The 9,928-nt window shown below is 39.6% G+C and overlaps 1 long non-coding RNA gene across 1 annotated transcript; it reads left to right on the forward strand.

Moving 5' to 3' along the window:
• The first annotated feature begins 84 nt into the window (after positions 1–84).
• LOC128081969 (uncharacterized) lies at positions 85–3,281 on the forward strand. The gene is made up of 3 exons (XR_008207483.1): positions 85–177; positions 670–845; positions 3,159–3,281. It is a non-coding gene; the product is annotated as an uncharacterized LOC128081969 (long non-coding RNA).
• Positions 3,282–9,928: the final 6,647 nt, after the last annotated feature.

The raw sequence follows: 9,928 nt of genomic DNA on the forward strand, positions 1-9,928 counted from the left end.
ACATAAATAATTTTGTATATATGTATATTATATATATGTACTTTTTTTTGTGTGTGTGTGTGTGTATATATATTTTTTTTCCCAGCTGCATGTGGGCTGAAAGAGTTAGATTGTCTCTCCTTACAGTGACATAAATCACAAGTGATCATGCAAAGATGTGGACCATGGCAAAGCTGTGTAAGTGAATGAGCTTCTTTGGAATATGTTTAAACCTGGTAAGGGGATGGGACATCCAAGACCTTTTACAGTCCCAGCTCTGGTTAATTTTGAAAAGTTTCTTTCCTTTCCAGTTTACACTGAAGTGAGGAGCAGTGCGCCCTTCTAATATGTCACTTCAGACATGAAAGTTTGTACAGTGCTTCAGCGTGATTCTGGAAGCTGATTTATGTGCTATGTCTCGTGTCTATTTTAATACCAGGCTCTTGCTTACCTTACCTTGAAACACCAAGTTAAATCCCCACCAGAGCCACATTAAATTGGCAGTTTCTCTTGGGCAGCTAAGTCTAAGAAGTAAGTGAAATTTAAAATTATGAAAGACAAGTGAATAGGAAGATCTCAAAATAAATAAATATATACATATATATATATCAGTGTTTCAGGCACAGAGATGAAGAAAGTTCATTGATTATGTAAAGAATTCACCTGCATCTTTCTTTTTTCTCTTAACAGAATGCCTAACTTCGTGCTGAGAAGCCTCCTCCCAGGAAAGATCCACCATCCCTACAGTGTTACTGGCTGTGTGATGCAGTGCTCTAGTTTATCGCAGCTGAACATCTCCTCCTTTGACAGCCTGATTTCAGCAGTCATTTTGTACCAGAGGTTTTAATAAATCTTTCCAAAACAGGGTAAGATAAGTAGGAGTATGCCACAGGTACACAGCTTGATTCTGGAAAGTAACTTACAAACCCTGCAGCTGAAGTTTTCAAAATATGCTTTCAAAATAAGAAGTTCTCAATAAATGCCTCTTGAAAGAGTAAACAACCAAAGCCACTTTGAGCTTTGATTTCTGCCTCATTTGCAATAAGATTATCTGACCCAGCCTCACACCTCCCAGCCTCTAATTCTGTAACAGGTCACTATAGCATAGTGTATGTATACCATACATGCTATAACCTTGCCCTGCCAGTCACGCTTAACGTGGTCACAACTTGATTTCTTGTGGCGTGCTGGATTCCTGGCCAAATTTCATTGCTAACAGGGGAAGAAGTCAGCTTGAAAAAAGGAAGAAAAGGAAGACAGAGTTGCTTTTCAGGTTGTATATATATGCATATACATATACACACTCATGTGTATATATATGTGTTTGTGTATTATTCTTGCAAGATGGAGGCTCCTTTATGTTGTATTTAAAACTTACAATGTTCCGAGAGTAAAGCAACCGTTCCCCTAGTCAGAGAGCTGCAACTCAGGCGGTCAGTATGGGAGAGCCAAGTGAGCATTTGAGACGTGTGATCTTTCAGCTGCACAGCATCCCATTTAACACATGCTTCAGAAATGTAATGTGTAACAATGGGAAAAGCGGACGCTGCAAAAAAAAAAATAAAAATCAAATAGTACAACCCCATATATCTAAAAAACCTGAGTGTATCCACTACATGTTGGCATTTTAAGTTCCTAAAGGTGTTCCCCTGCCTCCTTCAGGGTGATTGCAGGGATAGAATATTCTTTATATTATGATGAAAGGACAGGAGTCCTCTAGTGATAATTTTGCAGGACACTGTGGGATTCAAAGTATACAAGGTAGCACTAAACACAAAGTGTGCTTTATGTCCTTATCCCCACACACTTGCCCCACCAAAAATCTCAGATATGAAAAGCCTCAATCTTAGGAAAGAGCTTGTATAGTTTGCAAATAGTTTCCATCCTGGAAGAAGACATGCTCAACAGAATTTAAACAATGTACATTGCATTCTCAGTTACAGTGGCATAAATTAGGATCAATTCCACTGAGGTCAGCACAGTTATGTCAGTATGAGACCCGAGGTCTGAAGCCAGTTAAAACCAAAGGAGTTAACTCTCCTCTACTTCACCATTACTCAGAGCAGAATACAGCTCTTTCCTTTCAATTGAACTCGGTCCATGTGGTGGGCCAAATCTGGCTTTGAATTTCAAGAGAATAGATATTGAGAAACTGATTTTGTGTAACTATTTCTAATTACAGTAGTGCAACTTTTGGCCCAGAGACTATTCAGTGTCCAGACACTGAGTGGCAGCCAGCAGTTGAGATCCCATCGTGCCTTGGCCAAAGTGGAGTGGAACATTCAGAGTGCAGCCTGCAAAAGCATTTCTTTGGGTTTGGGGGTACTGCAGGTCAGGCCTATTTTTTATCACAATTATTTCTCACATGGATGAGAGCAGTAATTCCAGAAATAAAGTGGACATGTGGAATGCACTCATCTACCTAGTTCCTCTCCCACCCCCAGGAATATTTTTTGACTTGTTAACTACTGGAACTTGATCCTCATGTAATACAGAAAAAGTGTAACAGTGATACCAACGACCTTAGTAAAGTGCAAGCTGTGAATAGCCCTGGTGAAGCTGAGCAGCCCAAAAAGAGAAAACTTGGTATGCCAGCTGCTTACTTCCAATGCAGGTGATAGCTTTTAGAAATATTTAAACGAGTTGGAGTATACCCAACTTCAATCTTCATTAATGAGAAAAGACAGAAGAAATGCAGTAAATCAGAAGTGCAACAACTTCATATACTAACATTTATCAAAAATTCTTCCTTGAAAGCTTTCTCAAGTATTTCAACAGAATGAGTACTAAAGTTTCCTCCTTGTCTGAATACACATGAATTTCCACTGCCTGCCTCCTAAAATGAGACCATATCTTTCCAGACAGGAGGAAGAAGTACATGGAGATCCTGCCTTGTGTCTTAGAAACTTCAGTACTTCCTGGGTGTCACTAGCATTACTTAGAACATTTTTGTCCTCCCCCCACCTCTTCCCCCAGGGCTCATTTTCTGGTTACTCAACATAAGCAGCACCAAGGAGGTTTGCAGGACTGCTCCTCAATCATTATCAATCTACACTTCTCAGACTACAACTTCATCATAATTTACAGCTATTCTTATGAGGTCATCTCAGCTCTTTGAATACAGCAACCAGAAAATTAAGAAAACTAAGTTTTTCATTCTTTTTGTCTATTCATTCTAGCTAACAGCCACAGAAACACTGGCACAAGACATACGGTTTACATTAACACTAAGAGAGGAAGAAGACTGACCTACTTGAAGGAGGGGAGAAAACAGCACCAGCTGAAGGATCTGGGAACTGTCCGCCACCTCTTCTGCCAGATGGATGAAAGCTGTGTCCTTCCTGAAGTGGCTCCACACTGCTGGGTTCTCACTCTAACAACAGTAATTATGAGGGAGAAACATAGCTGTATATAATCAATTCCCTATTAAGCATCCTCTCCTGTTATTTAACGTTGAACTGATGCAGAGCTTAATGACTCACTGCTTTCTGACAAATAATAAATATACCACACAGAGGCATTTCAGAGGCACTGGGTCTCTTCCTGAATTTGAATGGAATTTAACAAGTAGATCCAGATGAAACAATGCAGAGAAAGAAAAATGAAATGTCAAAACACTTCATTTTAGTATTTTCAAAATGGAGCATTTCATTCTAGAACTGCCAAAACACTTCAATTTCAAAACAAAGACTTCTAGCTGTCCATTTTAAATTTGGCCTAGATTTAAAAAGAAAAAAGATTTAAAATGTGTGTAATGGTCCAAGACAAAAAAATGAAGCTTTTCTTTGAAGCTGAACTAAATATTTTGGATTGAACAAAAAAGATGCTTTTCCTGATTATAATTATTTTTTTGTTTTGCCAACAATTTACTTTTTTTTTTTTTTTTTTTTTAAATCTAGATTTGACCAAAACCAAAATACAGTTCTCAAAAAAATATGTAATTGTTAGAGCAATTGACTAGTTTCATGCATTATGAAACTCCAGCTCTAGGTAACCCAGTGTGTCAGTATACCTCCTGGAGTTTAAACAGACCAATCAGGCCCATTGCTTTCCAAATGCTATTGGAGCTGGTTAATTTATTTTCAATTGGAAAAGCTCAAGTGAATTCTTTTTATAATGGCAAAATAACAGAGATTCTGTCTGATAACTCCTACTCAGAAATACTTATCTAGCTGTGCACATGGTAGATGCTTCAGGACATCTCTGCTTTCTGTGGTGCTGCATTGAAGGAGAATCCTACTTCACCTGATCTTGGAGCCTCGGCTGCCTGAGCATCCACTCTGCCCCAGCCTGCCTGTGCTTGGGCCCTAAGTCTTGCATGTGGAGAAAAGGGAGAGATCAGCTCACATCCAGATTCTGCTTCACAGCAGCATTGCTGCCGCGTGCTTCAGCCATTTGGCCACATAAACTCCTGTCCCTAATTAAACACAGTCCTGTAAAGCAACAAAGATGTGGCACTTGTGAGTCTGGTAACAAAGAGCATGGAAACGAAGCACCAAACTGCCATCCTCCCAAGAGGTGCAGCAGCAGCAGCACTCCACACTGGTACTTTCAGCCAGAAATATTTGGTTTGCAGGTGTTTGGCTTTCTGATGAATAGCCCTGATTTTCTACAGAAAGCAGATTATTTTTTCCCAGAAAAAAAGTTTCTCACAAAATCCAGTTTTCCTTTAAAGAACAAATGGCAATGGAAAATCTTTAACCTATAAGATGTAGCAACATGTGTGATTTTTCTTCTTCCCAAAAGTTCTTTTCTGTGTATCTATTGACTTGCTACACAAAATTGCAGTAAATCTTGCTGGCTCTGAGCCTAAAACTTGCCCACTTTCCCAAGCTCTATCAATAGAGATATTAAAGAAAGATGTTTCCTCACTGTTTCTCATTTTCTGAGGTCGTTACAGGAAGGACAACATACCTCTGTACTGCATGTCACTGGATATGATGGCCATGGTCCTGTGCCACCCAGCTGAAAAAAAAGGCTGCTCATAAGAACCCGCAGAAACAAAGGACACCGAACAGGTCACCAGGAAAGAGCAGTTAAGTCTAGTACCTGTCTGAGAAGCATAAAATCATCAGTAAAAGTTTAGTTACCAACAGATGTGCGCAGGTTTCCTAGAAGGCTTTTTCTTACCTGCTTGCAAAAGAAAAAGCAAAGACAGCTGCAAAACCAATTCATCTATGTTCTGAATTTGTTATGATTCAGTCAGCAAAAGGAAGAAGACCCAGAGTCAGAGATCACCCCCTCCCCACTTCTGTCACCATGGGTTACCATCCTTAATTTTACGCAACTGTGTCACGTTGTGACCAAATATTGGAGGCCCAATCCTTAACTTTGAAGTTTTTCTCTTTTGTGGAATTAAGCCAGAACCACAAAATTTTTGAAAACGCAGTGCTTGACTGAATTGAATGCAGTTTCCTCTGTGAAACTAAAACCAAACAGAAAGCTTCTACTCTTCCAAAAGGGTGTCTTTTAAATTGCTTTTGACCCTCTTTCTTTGTATTTGTATTGGCTCTGGTTGTTTGATTAAAACTGTAGGACACGCAATTCAAGAGAGTATTTTTGAAAGACAAATAAGGAAACTTTGATACTTTTTCTTCAGATATCTCCTGTAATTTTGTATAAATGCTTTCCAGTTTTGGCTTACATTCTTACACACTGCCGGAATATCTGAACATTAATTCAAGAAATACTTTACTTTGGCCCTGCTTTGTAGTACTTTGATGTGTCAGTATTAATTGAATTTAAGTGTTCTCTTTAGGAATATTTTATATAAAATAGAGATTTTGGAGTTCAAATTCAAATATACATATGTACACATAGAGATATGAGTATACATTTATATACGTAGCCTTCAGCAATTATATATAAAGTTTTATAATGTGTTCAACTAGCCAAACACAATAAACAAGTCGTTCATTATTTTAAAATCCTATTGACCTTAGTGATAACTTTTCCTGAAAGAGGAATGCAGACTTTAGCACCAGAAGAAATTAGTGAAGTTTAACAAAATATTTTAATATAGCTATAACAAATTCAAAATAACTTCTCGGAGGGAGGCTTCAGTGGCTTATATGGAGGAAGGGAGTTTTCATATCAATAAATATGGTGGCATCTGCCAGATAAAATGTTTTAATAATCCTCTGGGTGTGACTTCCCTCCCACTAATGTGTCGGACAGTTTAGATTAACACCATATGCCTGTTAAAAGAATGAGTTGGAAACCAGTGTAGATAGCGAGAGTTCATTTTACAGCATTGTTTTCCCAGCATTCCTAGTATGCCTATGCTAAGGATTGCTGACGGCACGGACAGGATGATGAAAGAGGAGGAAAACCACAGGGAGAGATGGAAACATGGAGCCAACAGAACCAGGAAGAGGAGGAGGAAAAGAAAGTCAAATAGAGAGTAGTGGGAAATTGTGGGGACTAAGGGACATGTTAAGTTTTTGGTAGAAAAAGTAGACAAGGGGTATTGTCCTGCATCACTGAGGATATGGTGGTTTTCAAAAGTGACGGCATTAAGCCAGGAAGAGGAATGGTTCTTGTAGAAATGTGGTAAAGAGCATGGTTAACATAAATTATCTCTGCATCTAGAGATATGCAGGTAATGACATCACCTCCAGGAGGGAGAGCTGGTGTGAGAGAGGAATTGGGCAAGAATCATAGAATCATAGAATCATAGAATCACCAAGGTTGGAAAAGACCTAAAAGATCACCCAGTCCAACCGTTCACCTATTCCCAATAGCTCCTACTAAACCATGTCCCTCAACACAACATCCAGTCTTTCCTTGAACACCCCCGGGGTCGGTGACTCCACCACCTCCCTGGGCAGTCCGTTCCAGTGCCTGACCACCCTTTCTGAAAAGTAATACTTCCTAATGTCCAGCCTGAATCTCCCCTGCCGTAGCTTGAAGCCATTCCCCCTGGTCCTATCACTGATGACACGAGAGAAGAGGCCGACCCCCAGCTCACTACAGCCTCCCTTCAGGAAGTTATAGAGAGCAATGAGGTCTCCCCTGAGCCTCCTCTTCTCCAGGCTGAACAACCCCAGCTCCTTCAGCCTCTCCTCATATGGCCTGTGTTCCAGACCCCTCACCAGCTTTGTTGCCCTCCTTTGAACACGTTCCAGGGCCTCAATATCTTTCTTGCAGTGAGGGGGAAGAAGCTGCCATGCCAAAATTACAAAGTGACAAGGCAGTGGCATTATAAATTTACCCATTCAAGTCAAGTCCTGGCTACAAGATTTCCAAAGGCAGCTTACTCTTTTAATTGCCATGTTCCTGATGTCAGCTGGGCTGTTTTTTTTAGTGAAGGTAAGGAAAACCCCTCAAATTGCATGCTCCTCTGTTCTATCCTCAGAGCACAAAGGCTTGCCTGACAACAAAAATAGCATCCATAAAAATGATTCATACTCAGTCAATCAATATTTCAAAAGAGAATAAGTGACCTTCACTATAATACATAAACTAATTTGGAATAGGTAAGAAGAAGTAATGTTTGATTCTAAATTTTAATGAGTTTTCTTTGTATTACTCTTGTTTACAAGGTAAACTCTGCTCTTGCTCTGCAAGTCTTCAATTACTGGATACAAAATAAAGGGAAGAATTAAATGCTGGTCAGGCAGAGGACTCCAAGCTTGTGCTTACTAGACAAAGAAAATACGCAAAATCAGAATATGTTTCTTGGTTTAGAAAGTGCAGAGGTAACGTTTCCAAGAAATATTTGTACCTACAGTCTTAACCAATGACTTTGGTCACAGTGACTGCCAGGCACAAAACACAGTTTTTCCCCCAAATAATATTATATATTTTTTAAAGTGCGCAGACATTTACACACAGAATGCAAAAAACTGTACTTCAATCCTAAAAGAATTAGAGAAAACAGACCTTATTCAAAGGAGCGGTTCCATTTACGTCAATGGAATAATTAGCTGCGATAAGAGTTTAGAGGATCAAGCATGTGTAGCAGCCATCTGTGCTCCTTACTTTTTATCCTCAGATAACATTATTCTCTAGCAACCAAAAGAAAATGCCACACTGACAGGTAACCCAACCTATTTCCAAACAGCATGTCAAGTCACTGACTGCTTGGGTGCGACATTTGACTGCAATTGCTTTCACACTTTGATTTATTCTGCTACTCTCATGAGTGCCCTGCTTCCCCTGTGCAAATTCCTGCAGACACATTAGCATGGAGACTGTCACACTGCTCATCTACTTGGCACAGCTGAGCTCTCAACTATTCAGTCAACACCCTTAGACTAACCCCAACCAAGGTGGCAGCTCTACATGCTATCTTCTACATTCAAAAATGTGACAAGTCAGCCCTTACCCTCTGTTGCAGCTACCACAGCAGACACTAAAAACCTGCTAATTGTTACTGTGAAAATGGTTTTATTAAGACAATATATTGAATATTCATTAAACATTTAAAAGTTATACAAAATAACCTTCACTACAGTATAGTATTACTATTATTAATACACTTTAGAAATGAATATAAGTCACTGATTTTCCCTAACAGATGTTCAGAGAGAAACTAAGACCAGACTACAGGGTCTGGCATGGCCCGGTAGCCACGTGAGTCACAGTGTCTTTCTTAGGTGACATTCTGAACATACAATAGCAGTAAATCAGTTTCACTCTCAGAGTTAAAGGTGTAAGGTTATAACTTCTTTCTGATCAAAATACTGCAAAATCCCAATATAGTTGCACATTTGTATCTGGCAGAACGTGTCAAGTTTTTTTAAATGTTATTTTTTACTTGTTTAACTTGCAAATCACAGAGGTTTTTTACTAATACCAAAGAGAAAATCCCTCCTTTTGCAATGAGCAGCACAGAGAGAACATGAGAAGGCCTATCAGCAACTTCTACCAAAACATTCTTGAGGTCAGCAGCATAGCATGCACCTTGTTACCTGTCCTTGCTAAAGATGGGTTTCCTCAAGAATTTGTGCAGAGATTTAGATTTTTAGACAATGGTATCAAAAGAAAGGGCTGAGAAATGAGATTAAAATGAATGGGAAGGGGCTTCGGTCCTCATTTGTTTTCCCAGGGTCTTATCTTATGGAGTCTCATGTCTGATGATGTGGAATAGGACTTCAGAATAATCAGTTGATTCTTCTCCTATGGGTCCTGGACTGACAGACAGACTCTTTTCCCATTAAGGGTGTTTTAACCTGATCTGAATTGCCAAGGAGTCACTGACCTAGAAAAAGAAATGCTGCCAACTTGTTTGTGCTGGCTAAGGCACTCCCTGGCATCTGTGAAACTGTGATTCAAATATCTGTTCCAGGGTGAAGTGGAGAGTCTCAGGCACAGAAAGTGAGAGAGGCAAAGCAGCAAGGAACTGACTCTCAGGAGCTTTCACTTGAATCAGGGTAACTTGGGAATGTATTAGCTGATGGCCAGCTTTGAGGATTGATCCAAAAGGGACCCCAAGAAAACAATATGAGGTTATTCGTGCAGCTGTACTCTGAATTCTCAGTAGTGTTGTGCTGACACGAATCGTCATCTCTTGCAGAAGTATTTCTCTTGCTTCCCAGTAGTGCTGCTTCCTAAGATGACTAAAGTAAAAGTTCACCAAGGAGGGGAATTGGCCAACATGAGTCTAACGTGAAAACAGACCATCAGCCAATGCAAGTCTGTATAGTCAACAGCTCCAGCCAACAAGTCTACCAAGTTTGGGAAGAAATACAGTGATTAATTCCTGGGTTCTTTTTAGTTTTACTGTAACATTAGCACAACAATTCAATGATTTCAAGTAGCTTCTGATTAGCATTTGTAAAAGATTAGCACATATGAATGTTGCTGTAAATCTTCACAAGTCAGTATTGCAACATTCTTCCTATTGACTTTTATGGGCAGTGTGACAGCAGCACAGGGCATGCTGTTGAAATGAGATAGTTCGAAGTCTATGTATGCACACTGTGACTGAGCTTTCAATACCATG

The sequence above is a fragment of the Tympanuchus pallidicinctus genome, unplaced genomic scaffold (genome assembly GCF_026119805.1).
Source record: "Tympanuchus pallidicinctus isolate F22 unplaced genomic scaffold, pur_lepc_1.0 scaffold22, whole genome shotgun sequence".
Classification (NCBI taxonomy): Eukaryota; Metazoa; Chordata; class Aves; order Galliformes; family Phasianidae; genus Tympanuchus; species Tympanuchus pallidicinctus.